Source organism: Mustela erminea, chromosome 20 (genome assembly GCF_009829155.1).
Source record: "Mustela erminea isolate mMusErm1 chromosome 20, mMusErm1.Pri, whole genome shotgun sequence".
NCBI lineage: Eukaryota > Metazoa > Chordata > Mammalia > Carnivora > Mustelidae > Mustela > Mustela erminea.
Genome location: NC_045633.1, coordinates 8,511,719 through 8,531,090, shown reverse-complemented (window position 1 = coordinate 8,531,090; position 19,372 = coordinate 8,511,719). Strand labels below are relative to the sequence as shown.

General features: G+C 41.3%; 1 protein-coding gene across 1 annotated transcript in view; it reads left to right on the top strand.

Annotated features, from left to right (window-relative positions):
• LOC116581444 (melanoma inhibitory activity protein 2-like) overlaps window positions 1-19,372 on the top strand; it is a 272,791-nt gene that overhangs the window by 24,187 nt on the left and 229,232 nt on the right. The gene's annotated exons all lie outside the window — the stretch shown is intronic.

Below are 19,372 nucleotides of genomic sequence, written 5' to 3'. Positions count from 1 at the left end.
CTCATAAACAAGGTTGTTAAAAACATGGTTCTAGAGATGATAGGGTTCTTCTTCATACTTTCTGTAATTTTCCAAATTTCCTACAATGAAATACTACTCTCACAATCATTAAATCATTTTTTTATAGAGGGAGGGGCAGAGAGAAGGGAGAGAGAGAATCTCAAGCAGGCCTCACTCATGGAGCCTAATGCAGGGCTGGATCTCACAACCCTAAGATCCTGACCTAAGCCGACACTTAACCGACTGAGCCACCCAGGCACCCTATCGTTAAGTCATTTGTAACTGCAGCTCTAGCTGTGCAGTATGTAAGGCAGCGTGGCTATGTGGAAGAGTTTCTGTATTGATGCATTGCCAAATAATGGATATCATCCATAAGTTTAATCCTAAATGGGCCTGGTGTTCAGGCATCATGTTGCTGCACCCAGTGCACGGGGAGATCTAGGTCCTTCTTCTGACCCTCCCACATCTTTGTGTGATGACCTGACAAGTCACTGAGCTTGAGTCCTCTGAGATCATCCGGTTTGAGCTCCTCATTTTTCAGAAAGAAAATGGAACCCCAGAGAGGGGAAACAACTCACTTCAATAGGTCATGTCAGAATGAGAACTAGAACTCAAGTCTGTGGATTCCCATTTCAGTGTCCTCTTTACTATAGTTCAATAGGATTCAGTAGAACAGTGATTCTCAACTCTGGATGTGTACTTGAACCACCAGGAAAGCTTTTTTTTTTTTTAAATACCAATGCCTAGGACTTAGACCAATTAAATCAAAATCTCTAGGGGTGGGGCCAGGGCATCATATTTTTAAAAATTTCCTCAGAGGATGCTAACGTGCAATCACGGTTGAGAATCACTGATCCAGAGGTGATCTGTGAGCTAGCAGATCAGCATCACCTGGAAGTTGGTGAGAAATGTATATTCTTGGGCACCTGGATGGCTCACTCATTAAGCATCTGACTTTGGCTCAGGTCATGATCTCAGGGTCCCGGATAGAGCCCCACATCGGGCTCCTGCTCGGCGGGAAGACTGCTTCTCCCTCTGCCCCTCCCCTTCTTGTGCGAACTCTCTCTCTCCTCTCTCTCAAATAAATAAATAAATAGCTTTTTAAATATTTATTTATTTGACAGAGAAAGACACAGTGAGAGAGGATACACAAGCGGAGGGAGTGGGAGAGAGAGAAGCAGGCTTCCCACTGAGCAGGGAACCTCTATCCGAGCAGGAACCTCTATCAGAGAGTTGTCACAAAGATTAAATGAGATAATGCATGCAAAGTGCTTATCCTCGTGTCTTGCCTATTACTACCCACCCACTGGAGTGGGGGTCAGCAAACGTTTTCTGTAAAAGTCCAGATAGTAAATATGGCTTTCTGCACCATATGTTCTCTGTGGCAAGAGTTTACCTCAACTCTGGTTGAGAGAGCAGCCACTGACAGACAATACATGACTAAATGGGCATGGCTGTGTTCCAAACACAACCCATTTATGGATATTAAAACTTGAACTTTGGGGCGCCTGGGTGGCTCAGTGGGTTAAGCCGCTGCCTTCGGCTCAGGTCATGATCTCAGAGTCCTGGGATCGAGTCCCACATCGGGCTCTCTGCTCAGCAGGGAGCCTGCTTCCTCCTCTCTCTTTTCCTGCCTCTCTGCCTACTTGTGATCTCTCTCTGTCAAATAAATAAAATCTTTAAAAAAAAAAAACAAAAAAAAACTTGAACTTCATGCAATTTTCTTTTTTTTTTTTTAAGATTTTTTATTTGAGAGAGAGAGAAAGCACATGCAGCGGGAGGGCCAGTAGGAGAGGGAGATAGAGACTCCCAAGCAGACTCCCTACTGAGGGTGGAGCCTGATGCAGGGCTCGATCGCATAACTGTGAGATCATGACCTGAGCCCAAACCAAGAGTTGGACGCTCAACCAACTTTGCCACCCAGGTGCCCCTCATGAAATTTTCATATGTCATGAATTAGTATTCCTCTTTTGACTTTTTTGAAATATTTGAAAATATAAAATAAAACCATTCTTGGTGGGGCGCCTGGGTGGCTCAGTGGTTTTAAAGCCTCTGCCTTCAGCTCAGGTCATGATCCCAGGGTCCTGGGATCGAGCCCCACATGGGGCTCTGTGCTCAATGGGAAGCCCGCTTCCCCCCACCCCCCCGCCACCTCTCTGCCTACTTATGGTTTCTGTCTGTCAAATAAATAAAATCTTTAAAAAAAATTCTTGGTTTGTAGCCCGTATAAAAACAGATAGAAGGCTGGATTTAACTCATGGGCTGTAGTTCTCTGATCTTTGGTGCTATAGTGTAGGTTTTGTGAGGGTGGGCATTTTGTCTGTTATGTTCATGGTACTATCCCTCGGAAATAACATAGTGTTTGGTTCGCAATATGTGCTTATTTTTTGAATGAATAAATGACATCATTTATTTCAGAAGGGAGAACTTTGTATATGGTTTATTTCTATAGCTAAATGTTATATTAGACCTGAAAAGTACCTCTATTGCTTAACCAGATTTATATGACTATGTTTACTGTTCATATATGGATATTTAAATTTAAATTTAGTACTATTTAAAAATGATGGCTGCATTTCAAATGCTTAACAGCCACATGTGACTAGTAGCTACTGCATATAGGTAACTGCAAACACAGAACATTTCTATCATTGCAGAACATTCTTGTGGACAGTGCTGATCTATATTGATAATCGCTGAGAACTAGATTGTGTGATACGAAACATTAAAATACAGGCAGTTGGGGCGCCTGGGTGGCTCAGTGGTTTAAGCCTCTGTCTTTGGCTCAGGTCTTGATCTCAGGGACCTGGGATCGAGCCCCGCATCGGGCTCTCTGCTCAGTGGGGAGCCTGCTTCCTCCTCTCTCTCTCTCTCTCTGCCTTCCTCTCTGCCTACTTGTGATCTCTCTCTGTAACAAATAAATAAATAAAATCTTTAAAAAAACACAGGCAAACTGAGGTGAATGGTTTCCCAGGTAAGATTTTTCCAAGGGTTTCCAAGGGTTTCGGATTAGTAAAGTACTGCCTCCCACTGTTGTCTTGTTTGGCAGTGAGACCTGAGTCAAGAGGGAACCACCCTTCTCTGCTGTTTGCTGGCAAGTTAGAGCCCACACATTGGGAAGTTATCTCCCATATTACAGAATTAGTGTCAGGACTCCTCCAACTGAAGGAAGAAGTTAAGTAGTACTTAAAACTATGTTTTTAGTGTTGTGACTTTTTCTCTTTATTTTCAATTTTTTAGAGAAGGTCTTCAAATGGTTCAAATGTTAAATGTTCAAATGTTAAAAATTGGAGTGAAAAATTGCGCCGTCCCCCCCCCCCCACACCCACCTGCCTGGGTTGCTCGGTCTGTTAAGTGCCTGCCTCTTCATTTTGGCTCAAGTCATGATCTCAGAGTTGCGAGGTTCAGCCCATGTCTGGCTCCACACTGGGCATTGAGCTTGCTTACGATTCTCTCTCTCCCTCTCCATCTGGCCCTCCACCCTGCCTTAAAAAAAAAAAATGCCCTCTCCCTGCCCCATCTCACAGCTGCCCAGTTTCATCCCAACCCGCTCCCTCCAGGAACTATGATTAGTTCTATGTATCTCTTTAGGATTTCTTTCCAATTATTTCAGCAGATGACTATAGATCCTTATTTCTTCACCACTTTGACACAACAGGTAGCCTAGAATACTACACTGTTCTTGTAGTTTAAAATTTTTTTATAACAAGTTCTTGAAGGTCCATCCATGTCAGTACTTGAGGATCTTTCTCATTTTGTTTTTTTTTTTTTTCATTTTTCTTTTCTGTTTTGTTTTTTTAAAGAGCTGCATGGCATTCTACTGAACAATTGCACCATAATTTCTTTTTTTTTAAGATTTTATTTATTTGACAGAGAGACAGATCACAAGTAGGCAGAGAGACAGGCAGAGAGAGAGAAAGGAGGAAGCAGGCCCCCCACCGAGCAGAGAGCCCCATGTGGCACTCGATCCCAGGACCCTGAGATCATGGCCTGAGCTGAAGGCAGAGGCTTAACCCACTGAGCCACCCAGGCGCCCCTGCACCATAATTTCTTAAGCCAGTCCCCTACTGATGTCATTTGAATTGTTTCCATTATTGTGCAGTTAAGATGAAATTTTGAGACTATTTCCTCCACTGCATTTAGAACCCTTCAAATATACATTGAAAAGAAAATTGACCAGTCAGTTGGAGCTTAAAATGAGCCTAACCAGTCTGTTCTACCAAAAAGAAAATATCCGCATCGTCCTGATCAGAGATAATAAGATTGCCTTCTCCTCAACAAAAATTTTTTTTGTTAATCTTAGCACTTCACAACATCTATTTTCCAGCTTTCCAATATTCTTTGTAGGTAAAAGAGTTGAGATATGAGTCCAGATGTTTGCACTGAGCCACAGAAAACTCTTCTAAGAAAGAAAATACCACTGCTGGTCAGTTGGGTGTGAAAGTATTTGTGGTCTCATCTGACATGCAAGTTCTATATCGTATAAACATCAGTGTGGAGGAGGGCTTAACCCACTGAGCCACCCAGGCACCCCTATGTTTACAGCTTTTTGTGAGCACATACTCGTAGATAGACTTACACAAAAGCTGAGAAATTCTGATAGAAACACTTGGGCTGCCTAAGACTTCCATGAGAACATTTTTGGTCTGTTGCTTTTGGTTGCTTTTTTGTTACCTTGGCTCAAAAGTGTGCATGCCAGACCGGCAAACCTTACATAGGAGACAGATAGGGTGGTATTTACTAAAGTGACGGATTCCGACACAGCTGGAGGTGATGGTAGACCAGTGTCCTGGGAGAGCAGGCCTGAAACTTGAACTCTCGCTTCTGTTAGTCCTGGTAGTAGCCAAAATAAGAGGGAGAAGTAGTAGTCTGACAACTGGAAGATGCAAGACATACCCAGAGGGCCTTTCCTGGATTGGTGGAGACATTCCAGAGGGAAGAGCCTGCTGGGCTAAGATTATGCTCAAAGTTTATGCAATCTCCTGCCACCCTCCAATTCATAGTTAATGATTTAAATACACTGCAAGGTTTTGCTGGTGGTGGGGTGGGGACTGGGAAAGTAATTTATTCATAGGAAGGGAAGTGACCATGGAGTTGCTGGAGGGTTTGGACTTGTGAAGGGGTAGTTTTATCTCAGAAGGAAGAAAGAACAAAGTATGGAAGAGGACATAGAAGAGTTTTGAAATGGAAAAGAAAGAAGTTAAGTGGCGCATTTGAGTTGTTCTACACCTCAGAGAACCAGTTCCTGTGTTTATCTGTTGAACTAGTCAGGACTAAACATAAATGCTCTCAGGTTGCTCCTTTGCTCATATCCTGCAGTACTTCCCAGTTTACTCCAGGTAAAATCTCAAGTCCTTACCTTGACTACAAGGAACTGTGTGATCTGGCACAGGGTTCTCTCTGACCCATCACCTGCTCCTCCTCCCCTTACTCAGCTGGAGCCACATTGGCACCCTTGCTTTTTTGTTCTGTTTTGTTTTTGAACATACCATGCATGTTCCAGCCTTGGGATTTTTTCCACTTCCTGGAACACTCTTTCCTTAGATACCCCTTGGCTAAATCCCCATTTTATGAGGTATCCTATCAAAGAGGTCTTTCCTTACTACATTTTCTAAAAATAGCATGCCTCAATTTTTCTCTTTAATCTGTTTTAACTTTTTACATCTCTTACCACCACCCTTAAGAGTAAGAAATTTGTTTTGTTTGCTGATATATCATTGTTGTGATGCGTTACAACAGTTGTCTAGAACACTTACAAATTTTAGGCATTCAATAAGTAGTTGATAGGTAAATGAATAAGTAAATAATTTTTTCAGTTACATGTGACAGAAACCCAATTTAGATTCACTTAAGCAAAATGAGGAATTTATTGGACTCTTTTTGGTTCAGTGAAGTTTTGGTTGTTGATTATTCGGGATTTTCTTTTCTTTTTTTTTAAGGATTTTATTTACTTATTTAACAGACAGAGATCACAAGTAGGCAGAGAGGCAGGCAGAGAGAGAGGAAGGGAAGCAGGCTTCCTGCTGAGCAGAGAGGCCAATGTGGGGCTTGATCCCCGGACCCCAGGATCATGATCTGAGCCGAAGACAGAAGCATTAACCCACTGAGCCACCCAGGCACCCCTATTTGGGATTTTATATGTGGATAATCATATAATCTACAAACAGGGACAGTTTTACTTGTTTCATTTTTTTTACCGATACAATTTTTTAAATTTAAATTCAATTAATTAACAAAGAGCATATTATTAGTTTCAGAGGTAAACCTCAGTGATTCATCAGTTGCATATAACACCCTGTGCTCTTTGAATCCCATGGACCCTTAATGCCCATCACCCAGTTACCGCATTCCCCCACCCACCTCCTCCAGCAACCCTCAGTTTGTTTCCTATAGTTAAAAGTCTCTTATGGTGTTTCTCCCTCACGATTTTGCCCTATTTTTCCCTCCCTTCCCCTATGATCCTCTGTTTTGTTTCATAAATTTCAGTATGAGCAAAATCATATGGTATTTTTCTCTGATTGACTTGTTTTGCCTAACATAATACCCTCTAGTTCCATCCATGTCATTGCAAATGGTGAGATTCCCTTTTTTGATGGCTGAGTAATATTCCTATAAATATATATATATATATATATGTATATATATATATATATATATCACATCTTTTTATCCATTCTTCTGTCAGTGAACATCTGGGCTCTTTCCATATTTTGGCTATTGTGGACATTGTTGCTATAAACATTGGGGAGCAGGTGCCTCACTAGGTTTGTATCCTTTGGGTCATAGGATATTGCTGGGTCATAGAGTAGCTTATTTTTTACTTTTTGAGGAACCTACATACTGTTTTCCAGAGTTGCTGTACCAGTTTTCATTCCCACAAGCAGTGTAAGAAAGTTTCCTTTTCTCATATCCTCGCCAACATCTGTTGTTTCCTGACTTGTTAATTTTAATCTTTCTGACAGATGTGAGGTGGTATCTCATTATGGTTTTGATTTGTAGTCCCCTCAAGCTAAGTGATGTTAGCATTTTTCATGTGTCTGTTGGCCATTTGTACGTCTTTTTTGGAGAAATGTCTGTTCACGTCTTCAGTCCATTTCTTGACTCTATTTTCTGTTTCTTTTTGGGTGTTGAGTTTGATAAGTTCTTTATAGATTTTGGATACTAGCCCTTTATCTGAAAAGATATTTGCAAATATATTTTCACATTCTGTTGTTTGTCTTTTGGTTTTGTTGACTGTTCCCTTTGCTATGCAAAAGATTTTATCTTGATGAAGTCCCAATAGTTTACATTTCCTTTCCTTTTCCTTGCCTTTGAAGATGTGCCTAACAAGAAGTTGCTGCAGCTGAGGTCAAAGAGGTTGCTGCCTCTGTTCTCCTCTAGAATTTGGAGGGGTTCCTGTCTCACATTGACGCCTTTCATCCATTTTGAGGTTTTTTTGTGTATGGTGTAAGAAAATGGTTCAGTTTCATTTTTTTGCACGTGACTGTCTAATTTTCCCAACACCATTGTTGAAGAGACTGTCTTTTTCCCATTGGATATTTTTTCTTGCTTTGTTGAAGAAGAGTTGGCCATAGAGTTGAGCGTCCATTTCTGGGTTCCGTATTCTGATCCACTGAACTATGTGTCTGCTTTTATGCCAGTACCATACTGTCTTGATGATTACAGCTTTGCAATACAGCTTGAAGTCAAGAATTGTGATGCCACTAGCTTTGGCTTTCTTTTTCAGTATTCCTCTGGCTATTCAGTGCCTTTTCTGATTCCAGACATGTTTTAGGATTATTTGTTCCAGCTCTATGAAATATGTCAGTAGTATTTTGATAGATTTCTTGAAATGTGTAGATTGCTTTAGGTAGCATAGACATTTTAACAATATTTGTTCTTCTAAACCATGAGCATGGGATGTTTTTCCATTTCTTTGTGTCTTCCTCAATTTCTTTCTTAAGTATTCTGTAGTTTTTAGAGTACAAATCTTTTACCTCCTTGGTTAGACCTTCTTGTTGGATGGACCCTTTAATTATGGTATACTGTCCTTCATCTCATATTACAGTCTTTGGTTTGAAATCTAGTTTGTCTCATACATGGATTGCCACCCCAGCTTTCTTTTGATGTCCAGTAGCATGATGAATAGCTCTCTACCCCCTCATGTTCTTTCTTTCTTTCTTTCTTTCTTTTTTTTTTTTAGTTTTTTAAAAATTCTATTTATTTGACAGAGAGAGAGAGAGATCACAAGTATGCAGAGAGAGAGAGGGAAGCAGGCTCCCCGCTGAGCAGAGAGCCCGATGTGGGGCATGATCTCAGGACCCTGAGATCATGGCCTGAGCCGAAGGCAGAGGCTTTAACCCACTGAGCCACCCAGGCGCCCCCACACCCCCTCACTTTCAATCTGGAGGTGTCTTTATGTCTAAAATGAGTCTCTTGCAGGGGTGCCTGGGTGGCTCAGTGGGTTAAAGCTTCTGCCTTCAGCTCAGGTCATGATCCCAGGGTCCTGGGATTGAGCCCCGCATTGGGCTCTCTGCTCAGCGGGGAGCCTGTTTTCCCCCCCTCACTCTGCCTGCCTCTCTGCCTACTTGTGATCTCTCTCTGTCAAATAAATAAATAAAATCTTCAAAAAATTTTTTTAAATAAATAAATAAATAAAATGAGTCTCTTGCAGACAGTGTATGATTGGGTCTTGTTTTTTTCTCCAATCTGATACTCAGTGTGTTTTGAGTGCAGTTGCCCATTTACATTCAGAGTTGTTATTGAAATATATGAATTCAGTGCCATTGTATTCCTGTAAAGTCACTGTTTCTATATATTATCTCTGTTTATTTCTGGTCTTTGTTATTTTGGGGCTGTCTCTTCACTTAAAGGATCTCCTTTAATATTTCTTGCAGGGCTGGTTTAGTGATCACAAATTCTTTTAGTTTCTTTCTTTCTTTTCTTTTTTTAATAATTTTCTTTTAGTTTGTCCTGGAAATGCTTTATCTTTTCTTCAATTCTGAATATTCCTTGCTGGATAAAGTATTCTTAGCTGTATATTTTTCTCATCGAGCACCCTTACTATAACATGCCAGACCTTTCTGGCCTGCCAGGTCTCTGTGGATGGGTCTGCTGCCAGTCTTATGGTTCTACCCTGGTGGGTAATGACATCTTGTCTGGAGCTGCTTTCAGGATTTTGTCTCTGAGATTTGGAAGTTTCACTATTAGATGTCAGGGTTTGGGCTTATTTTTACTGATTTTGAAGGGGTTCTCTGGGCCTCCTGGATTTTGATGCCGGTTTACTTCCCCAGATTAAGGAAGTTCTCCAGTATAATTTGCTCCAGTATACCTTCTACCTCCCCCTTCCTCTTCTGGGATCAAAATTATTCTAATATTGTTTTGCTTTATGGTATCGCTGATCTCTTGAATCATCTCCTTATGATCCAGTAGTTATCTCTCTTTTTCTCGCTTCCTTATTCTCCATCATTTGTCTTCTATATCACTGACTCTCTTCTGCCTTATTTACCCTAGCAATTAGAGCCTCATTTTTTTTTTTAAAAGATCTTACTTATTTATTCATGAGAGACAGAGAGTGCAAGAGAGAGGCAGAGACAGAGGGAGAAGCAGGCTCCCTGTGTAGCAGGCAGCCTGATGTGGGACTCAGTCCCAGGACCCTGGGATCACTACCTGAGCTAAAGGCAGATGCTTAACTGATTGAGCCAACCAGGCACCCAGAGCCTCTATTTTTTTAAAAATTATTTTTATTAACATATAATGTATTATTTGCCCCAGGGGTACGGGTCTGTGAATGATCAGGCTAACACACTTCATAGTACTCACCATATCACATACCCTCCCCAATGTCTTCAACCCAACCACCCTCTCCACACCCTCCCTTTCCCCAGCAACCCTCAGTTTATTTTATGAGATTAAGAGTCTCTTATGGTTTGTCTCCCTCCTGATCCCATCTTGTTTCATTTTTTTTTAAGATTTAAAAAAAAATTTATTTATTTGTCAGAGAGAGTGAACATAGGCAGACAGAGGGGCAGGCAGAGGCAGAGGGAGAAGCAGGCTCCCCGAAGAACAAGGAGCCCCATGCGGGACTCGATCCCAGGACCCTGGGATCATGACCTGAGCCGAAGGCAGCCACTTAACCAACTGAGCCACCCAGGCGTCCCATCTATCTAGTTTCATTTTTTCCTCCCCTACCCCCAAACTCCCCACTCTGCCTCTTGAATTCCTCATATCAGGGAGATCATATGACAATTGTCTTTTCCTGGTTGACTTATTTTGCTCAGCATAATACCCTCTAGTTCCATCCACGTCATTGCAAATGGCAAGATTTCATTTCTTTTGATCAGAGCCTCTATTTTTTATTGCATCTCAGTAAGTAATGTTTTTTATTTTGACCTGGTTAGATTTTAGTTGTTTTATTTCTCCAACAAGGGATTCTCTAGTGTCTTTTATGCTTTTTTCAAGCCCAGCTAGTATCTTTGTAATTGTTTGAATTCTAGTTCTGACATCCTACTTATATCCACATTCATTAAATCCAATGGCAGTGAGTACTGCCTCTTGTTTTCTCTTTTGGGGTGAGTTCTTCTATCTTGTCATTGTTTCCAGAAAAGAACAGAAGAGAGAGACATAATATAGAAATAGCAACAACACCACCAGAAAAATATACACTAAGCAAATCAGAAGAGAACAGAAACAAAACAAACAAAAAGTCATACAGAAGTTGAACACAAACAATAAAGTAGATCCTCGGTATATTTTGGTCTGTTAGAAGAAACTCGATCCCAAAATAGGAAAGAAAGAAAAAAAAATATATATATATATACACAAAAAATTAAAATTAAATACAATGTAGGAAGCCACAAATGAAAAATACATTTGTAAAACATAAATGTAAAAATGAGAATTAAAAGAGACTTTAAAAAAGAATTGATAAAGTAAGAAAATAGCTGGAAAGGGAAAAAAATTTAAAACCGAGAAACTAAAGAATAATAAGAAAAAAGCATGAATGCTAATACTGCTTTCTTCCCAAGAGCTGGAGTTTTGCAGTAAACTTAGTATTAGCTGGAATTTCCTGCTGGTATCCTGGGGTAGGGGCCTGTTGCACTGATTCTCAGGTGTCTTTGCCTTTGCAGAATCACACTGACTTTGCTAGGAGGCTGGGTTCAGTGCGAGTGGCTCCGAGCCAATGTGGGGAGGAAAATGGTGGTGCCCTGATCTCAACCCCAGAGCTGAAAGTTCGTGCTGTTCCCCCTGCCCACCCCATCTAGTGGGCTCTCACAGAAAAGCAGTCCATCACTCTTGTCTCCCTGATTTCTGTCTGAACTCTGGGTTCACTGAGGCTGTGACTGAGCATTTTTAGCTTAGGCACATGACCCTGTTTAGAGTCTCCAAATGTTACAGACTCCTGTGGCACATACCTGTGCCACTCCTCCTTGGGGAGGGGGGTCTCCTCAAGCATCCATTCTGCCTCATGCTGGGCCCCTGCTGAGAATGCAGTCGCTAGCTCCTGGGCTCACTGTTTGCAGCCAGCTTCCCTGCTCCAGTGCTTGGGGAACTCCACCACACACAGGCACCCCCATTCTTTTTGTGATGCTGAGGATCCTGAGACCACGCTGTCCCACCTGGGATTCTGCCCTGCTTCACACCCTGAACATGTTTCATGTAAAATTTCTGGTTTTGTGCTCTGCTGCTTATAATACTTTCCAGTACCTGGCTTAGGAAGCCCCCCCCCCCCAGTTTATCTTCTGATATATTGCCTTGGATTCATGTCTACACACCTCCTATATTCCAAAAAGTGGTTGCTTTTCTATTTGTAGAATTGTAATAATCTTTTCTCAGATCTCTGGTTGATTTCATAGGTATTCGGAATGATTCGATAACTGTCTAGAAGAATTTCAGGGACCAGACAAAACTAGAGTCCCCTACTCCTCCTCCATCTTAATGCCTCCCCCTACTTCTGTCTTGCAGATCTATGTGCCTTTTATTTCCTTTTCTTGCCTAATTGAATCACCTAGAATTACAGTATTATGTTGAATAAGAATGGAAGGAGGAGATATGCTCCTTTGCATTTTCCCCGATATTAGGAAGAAAGCGTTCAGTCTTTCATGCTTGAGGGTCATGTGAGCCGTAGGGTTTTTGTAGATGCTGTTTATCAAGTTAAGGAAGTTCTCCTCTATTCCTCTTTTTCTGAAAGTCTTTATCATGAATAAGCCTTGAATTTTGGCAAATACCTTTCCTATATCAATTAATATAATTGTGATTTTTATTTGTTAGCCTATCAATAAGGTGGATTACCCTGATGGATTTTTTTTGATGATTTTATTTATTTATTTGAAGGAGGGAGTACATGAGCGGTGGGAAGGGCCAGAGGGAGAGGGAGAGCAGACTCCTCACTGAACAGGGAGCCCGACACAACATGGGCTCAATCCTAGGACTCTGGAATCCATGACCTGAGTTGAAGGCAGGTGCTTAACCAACTGAACCAAAAATTGATTTTTGGATTGATTTTTAATCACTAAACCAGCCTTGCTTCCCTGCAATAAACTCCTATTGGTTCTTGTGTATATGTATTTTTATATATATTGATGGAAAATTTTCAGTCATTATTTATTTTCCAGCTCTGTCCTCTTTTCCTCTGTCTCTCCCCTTTTGGGATTCTGATGATACAATATTAGATCTTTTGTAATCGCCCCAAAGGTCTCTGAAGCTCAGTTCTTTTTATTCCTTTTTTTTCCTTTTCTTCTTATTCTTTCTGTTTTTTTTTTTTGGTTGTTATTTTTTGTTTTGCTTTGTTTTGTTTTCCGTTCAGCTGGCTTCTCTCATTACTACTGGGTAATTTCTATTCTGTCTTCTAGTTCACTGATTATTTCCTTCTCTTCTTCCCATTCTGCTGTTGAGTCCACACAATTAGCTTTTTATTTCTCTTATCATATTTTCTAATTGTATTTTTTAGTTTTAAAATTTCCATTTGATTCTTCTTAATATTGTCTATTCATTTGCAGAAGCTTTGATGTTTCAAGCATATGTATTTGTAATTGCTTGTTGAAGCATTTTTATCATGGCTGCTTTAAAACCTTTGTCAGCTGCTTCTAACATCTTTGTCATCTTGGTCTTGGCATCTATTGGCATCTATTGATTATCTTTTTTTTTTTAATTCAGTTTGAGAACTTCCTGGTTCTTGGTATGGTGAGTGATTTTCATTTGAAACCTGAATAGTTTTATATTATGTAATCAGATTCTCAATCTCATTTAAACCATCCATTTTAACTGGCTTTGTTCCACAGTGTTCTGGCAGGGAAAGTGAGAGGGCACCACCTCATTAATGCCAGATAAATATAGAAGTCCAGGTTCTCCACTAAGTCTCCAATGAAACTGGGATTGGGAGGAGTTGCTTTTTAGTGCTGGACAGGATGAGTTCCAACTCCTTATGGGGTCTCTACTGACACCGGCTTGCTCCCTACTTGGCATTCTCTGATACTATTTCAGTGGAGGGTGAGGGGATACAGCCTCATGAGAGTAGAAGTCTAGGCTTCCCATTCTACCTTTGTTGGCATAAAGATGGGTGGAGCCATGATTTTTTTCTGGGGTACTTGGCTAGCGTAGAGGACTTGATGTTTTAAAAGTATTCTGTCTTGCTGGTCTGCTCCTTTCTTGGCCCTTTGGTGAAAGATGGCAGGCTTTTTCATTTTTTTTCTTGTTGGTGGTGGTGATACTGTTGGTGTTTCCAGGTTTTCAGCTTATTCAACTCCCAAGTCTAGGATATATGGGCCAGAAAGAAAACCCAGGGAACTGACCTTTGTGTCACCTTTGTGTCATTCCTTAGGTCCCAAAGTCTGTAACCAGTCTACCTTCCTCTCTATACCTTCCAGAATCTTCTTATGTTTGTTTTATAGTAATGTCAGGACTTTTAGTTGTACTTAGCAAGAGAAAAGAGAAAGGTCTGTCTCCTCCATCTTCCCAGAGTAGAAGTCATCCCATCTTATATTTTTAAAAGATTTTATTTATTTATTTGAGAGAGAGAGAGAGAAAGTGAGCACACACAAGTGGGGGGAGGGGCAGAGGGAGAGGAAGAGAGAGAATCTACAGCAAACTTCCTACTGAACAGGGAGCCCAACATGGGTCTTGATCCCAGGACCTGAGATGATGACCTGAGCCAAAGGCTGATTCTTCACCAACTGAGCCACCCAGATGCCCCCATCTCATTTTTTGAGGTTAAGATAGCATTGATAGCATTTTTAGACAAGAATACTGCTAAAAAGAAAATCACAGGCAAACTGAAAAACTGAACATAAATAAAAAGCCTAAAGTAAATTATTAATAAACTGAAATCAGCAATGTACAAAAACCAAACATCCATTCTGACCAGTTTGAGTTTATCCTAAAAATGGTAAAAGGAGGGGTGCCTGGGTGGCTCAAAGTTGATTAAGTGGGGGCTCATTGCCCTTGAAAGTAAATACAAGTAGAAGGGAATTTCTTTAGTATGATAAATAATGGATATCAACAACTTAATTTGATACTGAAACATTAGAAACATTTTTTAAAGATTTTATTTATTTGACAAGGAGAGGTCACAAGTAGGCAGAGCAGCAGGCAAAGGGAGAGGTAGAAGCAGGCTCCTACTGAGCAGGGAGCCTGAGATGGGGCTTAAGCCCAGACTCTGGGATTATGACCCGAGCTGAAGGCAAATGCTTAACTGACCGAGCCACCCAGGTGCCCCAAAATATTAGAAACATTTTATGGTAAAATATTGGAGGCATTTAATGAATCAGGAATAAGGCTATAGCCTCTATGTCTAATTAATATTATACCAAAGGCCTTTGTTAGCCCATTCCAGGCCAACTAGAATGCGAGTACTTTAACTGTTCACTCATTACTGAATTTCAGATAGGTAGAACAGGGCCCAACACATAACAGGCATTCAGTAAATATGTGTTAAGTGAGTGAGTGAAGAAGCCATGTCTATGAAAATTATATACTTAAAAAAGCCCAGGAAAACAGAGAATAAATATTTTTATATGTAAGTAATTCATGTTAATTTTAAAATTCTAGCAACATAGAAAAATGTAAAGAGGATGGTAAAAAACCATTTCAAATCTCACCATGAAAAAGCAACTGTTAATAACTCTGGGCTCACATCATTTTACATATTACACTGGGCATATTTACAGAGGGAAGGTAGGTAGATAAACTGATAAAAGTGGATCTGGTATATGCACAATATTTTAAGTAAAATGATATTGAACTGTAACCCACAGAAAAACAATTGAAGCAAAACTGAAGAATAGTCAAATACCAGGAAGATATTTATTTTTTATTTTTTGTTTTTATTTTAAGTGGGCTCCATGCCCAGTGTGGAGCCCAGTGAGGGGCTTGAAATCATGACCCTGAGATCAAAACCTGCTCTGAGATCAAGTGTTAGATGCTTAACCAACTGTCACCCAGGCACCCCCCATGTAGGTACTTCTTAACTAGACATGTCATTAGTTCCTAAAATATCCCACCAAAGTTAAGGAAAACCTTAAGTGATTGGAATAATTTTTTTAAAGGTTTTTATTTATTTATTTGACAGAGAGAGATCACAGGAGACAGAGAGGCAGGCAGAGAGAGAGAGAAGGAAGCAGGTTCCCTGGCGAGCAGAGAGCCGGATGCGGGACTCGATCCCATGACCCTGAGATCATGACCTGAGCCGAAGGCACCAGCTTAACCCACTGAGCCACCCAGGCACCCCTGGAATAATTTTTAAACCTACATTTTTCTAATTAAACTGTATCAATCAATATCTACTTTAAGAAATTAATCAATTGGTTCATTCTGTTTCTCTTATCTCCCTTCCCCTAGCCCCTTGATGTCTGTTATATTATTGCCAGGTTTGGAGACCAGTATATTCTCTTCTATAACCATAGCTTCCTCAGTTACCAAGCATTAGTTTATGTCACTGATTCCCAAGGTGGGGGGGGCAGTTGTGCCCTAAGGGGATGTAAGGGAATGTCTGGAGACATTTTGGGTTGTCGCACCTGGGGGGAATGCTATTGGCATCTAGTGGGTGGTGACTAGAAGGGCTGGTAGATATCTTACAGTGCACAAGACAGCCTGTGCAACAAAGAATTAATTATCCAGCTCCTAACCTAAGTGCTATGGCTAAGAAACCCTGATCTAATGTCTAAGTGGGATTCAGTGCTACCAATAGTCCTTTTCATATAGCTTCTCTTTCCTTGCATTCTTTACTGTTTTTCTTTATTGGATGAATTTAACATCTAGGAGATTTTTTTTTCTTCACAAGGGCTTATAATAACTGTGTTCCCTTGCTTGGTTGATAATGCCTGTTTACTGACTTTATATGGAGAATAACTTGGCTGGGTCTGAGTTTCTTATGTTAAATTTTCTTTCCCTCAGAAAACTGTGGACCTTGTCCCACTGTTATTTGGCATTAAATATTACTTTGCAGGAGCCCAAGGTCAACCAAGTTCTTTTCTCCTGGTACGTGTCTATTGTACAATAAAAAAATGGACTGGCCTTTGTCCTTGGTTTCTGTCACTGGAGACTCTAAGTCCTTAGAATTCCTGAGTAACAGGAGTGCCTTTGTTATTCATGAAACCCCTTAAAGATTGTATGTATTTATTTGTCAGACAGAGAGAAAGAGAGCACAAGCAGGGGAAATAGCGGGCAGAGGGAGAAGCAGACTCCCTGCTGAGCAAGGTGCCGGATGTGGAACTGATTCCAGGACCCTGGAATTATGACCTGAGCCTAAGGCAGATGCTTCACCAATTGAGCCACCCTGGCATCCCTCATGAAACTCCTAAATGACACCCAAGTTTATCCTAGCAAGATGACTCAGGAGGAAGGGTCAGGTCACCAGAAAGGTCAACCATGTGATTACAAGGTTGGAGCTTTGAAGCTAGCCCAGTGCCTGGGGAGAGAACTGGAGATTGACTGTAGTCACTTGGCTAATGATTCCCTGATTAAAACCTGGTGAAGCTTCCTGTTTGTTGAACTCATCAAATGTACTGGGAGGGTGCCGTGCCCTGATTCCATGGGGAGGGAGCACAGAAGCTCTATATTTGGGACCCTCTCAGACTTTGCTTTATGTTTCTCTTCATTTGGCTAGCACTGATCTAAGTTATTTGTAATAAAACTGTACTCCTAACTATAGCTCTTCTTTGAGTTCTTTGAATTCTAGTGGCTTAAGGAACATGAGGGAGTTGTGGGACCCCCTGATTTTGTAGCCAGTTGCCCAGAGGTTTAGGTGGTCTGGGAACCCCTGAACCTGCAGTTAACATCCAAAGTGAGGAAAGTCTTGTGGGGACTGTGCCTTTAAACCTGTGGGTTCTGATGCTAATCCCAGTTAGTGTCAGAACTGAATTCAAATGTAGTATTGTAAAGCCTCACTTACTCTTCCTGGGTGCTTATGTAATTTTTTTTTGTTCATAAGTTAATAAACTTCAACCAGAGGTGTCTTGATGTTGTTAGTCCTATATCAGATCTTACCTAGAAGAAAATGTGTTCTATTGTTCTGCAGATCCTTTCTCTTTTGTGCTAGTTTATGGTCATTCTCAGTTATTAGTCATTCTCCATCATTCTTGTTGGTAATGTTCCTGACTTGGGTCCTTGGGCTCTCCAAGCAGTACAAATTGACTGGGGCCAAATGGGAATTTCCAGGGAAGGCTCGAGCATAAGGGAGACACCACAAAGAGGGTCCTTCATGCTGGCTCTCAGAACAAAGGCCAGGAAAGTTTTTAAGGAAGCTAAGGCAGGATACGAGTGACTTCTAAGTGATGAGGGAGGAGAAGGCAAACTGAGGACAAAGCACAAGCTCACACCTCACAATCCTGCCCTCCCCACTCCCAGGTGGGCTATGGGTGACATTCCCCAGGCCCTCCTGGCTGCCCTAAAGCTAAGGGAAGGAAAAACAAATGGAGAGCTTAGAGCAGATCACTGTCCAGCAAGACATGTGTCTCCCTCAGTTATAAATGTCTTAGTAATTTAGAAGAAAAAAGCATTTTTAAAATAATTTTATTTATTTATTTAACAGAAAGAGCGAGATTACAAGTAGGCAGAGAGGAAGACAGAGAGAGAGGGGGAAGCAGGCTCCCTGCCGAGCGGAGAGCCCGATTCAGGGCTCGATGCAGGACCTTGGGATCATGACCTGAACTGAAGGCAGAGGCTTAACCAACTGAGCCAACCAGGTGCCCCAGGAAAAAGAAAAAAACAAACATTATCAATAACCTGACTTCCAGAAGGAAATGTAGATAAAATTAAATGTCCTTATGACCTGCAACCCATTGACAAATACTTGAGGCAGGCAAAGCTTCCTCCAGGAAGCACCCAACTGTCTTCACATTAGTGCCTTGCTAGAGGGAAAAACAACCTTGGGTTGACAATAGCAAGGCCTCAGATTTCCTGTGAGTCTCCTTTAGCACGTGAAAATCCACTTCAAAACTCCGTTATCTTTACTTCCCCCACCCCCAAAGTATATAATCAATTGCTTCTCGCCACTGCACTGTGACTCTTTCTGCCCACAGGTCCTGTCCTCATGCTTTTATAAAACCACCTTTTGGGGCACCTGGGTGGCTCAGTCAGTTATCTGCCTTCAGCTCAGGTCATGATGCCAGGCTCCTGGGATCAAGCTCCCTGTCAGGCTCCCTGCTCAGCAGGGGGTCTACTTCTCCCTCTCCCTCCGCCCCTCCATTTGTGCTTGTTCTCTCTCGTGTCCTCTATCTCTCAAATAAATACAGTATTGAAAAAATAAATAAATAAAATAATCTTTTGTACCAAAGTCATCTCAAGAATTCTCTCTTGGCTCTTGGCTCTGGACCTCAGCTGCATTCACAACTACATAAGCGTGTGGGGGTGGGGAGAGATCCAGGAAGTTGGGCACACTGGCACAGGGGGACAAAAGCTGCTTCTTCATGTCTATCGTTTCTCATTAGCATGTTAAATCTTCACTCTGGGCGTTTGTTAGTATTATAATGAGGGGAAAAGTCAGTGAAAGGTCAGTGCTGGGGTCCAACTGCAGTCCTGTGACTTGGTCTTTGCCAGTGAAGTCCCTCTTTGCTGAGCATCCTGCTTTCACATTCCTGCGAGAGCAGAGTTGTATCGAGGATTGCTGGATTTTGTGGTGAGGATTGAGGGGACGTCAGTCCAGTCCCTGCTCTGTCTCAGTAACTTCAGTCCTCATGTGAGCAATCCATTTAATACCCTGGACTTCCATTCCCTTGAGATCCTGTCTCCCAGTGACCTTGATCCTACTGAGCCTCAGTCTCTCATTATTGTGACTGTACCCTATACCTTCTTTTCTTTTCTTTTCTTTTTTTTAGATTTTATTTATTTATTTATTTATTTGACCAAGAAAAAGGGAGCACAGGAAAAGGGTGAGCAGCAGGCAGAGGGAGGGGGTAAA